The following is a 1,783-nucleotide window of genomic DNA, read 5'->3' on the forward strand; positions in this document are numbered from 1 at the left end:
TAATAATAATAATAATGACGATAACGAGGGGGAGCCGCCGTCCGCGCCCACAATGCACTAAAACTGCACCTGCTGCCACCCTGGGGGACACGGGGGGACAGGGGGACACAGGCAGGGACCACGCACGAGGTGTCCCTGCAGCGGCCCCCGCGCCCTGTCCCCAGCCCTGATTGTCGCTGTGTGGCCTCGTGCCGGCCCCGTGTCACCGTCACGCAAGGGCCACCATCACCCCGGTGGCTTCCGTGGATGGCGTCCCCGTGCCGCGTCCCCACGTCGTCCCTCTGTGTCACGTCCCCGTGACGTGTCCCTGGGCCGCGGGCCCGTGGCGTCCCTCCGTGCCACATCCGTGCCGTGTCCCTGGGCCGTGTCCCCACGGCATGTCCCCACAGCGTCCCTCTGCGCCACGTCCCCGAGCCATCTGTGCCACCGCTCCGTGTCATCCCTCGTGCCATGTCCCCACGCCATGTCCCCAGGCCACCTCTCCATGTCTTCCTTCAGCGCCGTGTCCCCGTGTCACATCCTGGTGCCATCTCTGTGCCGCGTCCCCGTGTCACATCCCGGTGCCATCTCCGTGCCATCCCTCCATGTCACCTCTCTGCTGTGTCCCCACGTTGTCCCTCCGTGTCACGTCCCCACACTGGATCTCCATGTTGTCCCGTCCCACGTCTCTGCGCCGTGTCCTTGTGCCACATTCCCGTGCCATGTCACCGTGCCATCTCCCGTGCCACATGCCCATGTCACATCTCTGTGCCGTGTCACCGTGCCACCTCCATGCCACGTGCCAACATCACACCTCCGTGCCACGTCCCTGTGCCATCTCGTCGTCCCTCTGTGCCGTCTCTCCATGCCACGCCCCCGCAGTGTCCCCATGTTATCGTCCTCCGTCCCGTCACATCCGTGTGCCACATCCCCGTGCCATCTCCGTGCCCACATCCCCATGTCACATCCCTGTCACTTCCCCAAGCCGTGCCCCTGTGTCACATCCCTGCGCCGCATCCGTGTACCATGTTCCCGTGCCGCATGCCGTGTCCCCGTGCCACATCTGCACGCCACATCCCACTGTGCCATGTCCTGTGTCGCATCCCCATGTCACATCCCAGCGTGCCGCATCCCCAGATCACATCCCAGCGTGTCACGTCCTCGTGTCACGTCCCGGTGACGTCCCTTGCCAGTGCCCCACCGCCAGGTCCTGTCCCCATCCCTGTCCCTACTCGGGGACCCCACAACGGGGTTGGGGACGGGGACAGCAGCAGCCAAGCTCGGAAGCCGAGGAGCTGCTGGCCCCGGGGCAAACTGAGGCACGGGCCACCCGGAGGGGGGACATGGAAGGGACACGAGCGTCCCCCTGCCCCAGCATTGTAAGGGGGATAGGGACATCGGGGGGGACACATGGGGACACACGCAGATGCGCCAAGATGCGCCAGGAGACACTGGGACACGCTGGGATCCATGAGGACACATGCCAGGTTCCGCCAGGATGCACCAGGACATACTGGGACACACTGGAGACGTGCCAGGACGTACTGGGACACACTGGAGACGTGCTGGGACAGGCCAGGACGTGCTGTCACACGTCAGGACACACTGGGATGTGCCGGGACACGTGGGGACACACTGGGACACACCAGGATGTCCTGGGACACACCGTGACAGGCTTGGACACGCTGTGACACGCCAGGGCGCACCGGGCCACGTCGGGACGTGGCAGGACACGCTGGGACGCGCCAGGATGTGTCGTGCCGCGGGCGTCTGGGTGGCTGCCGGGGCACGCGGTGGCCGTCGC

Source organism: Haliaeetus leucocephalus, unplaced genomic scaffold (genome assembly GCF_000737465.1).
Source record: "Haliaeetus leucocephalus isolate CR32 unplaced genomic scaffold, Haliaeetus_leucocephalus-4.0 Scaffold261, whole genome shotgun sequence".
Classification (NCBI taxonomy): Eukaryota; Metazoa; Chordata; class Aves; order Accipitriformes; family Accipitridae; genus Haliaeetus; species Haliaeetus leucocephalus.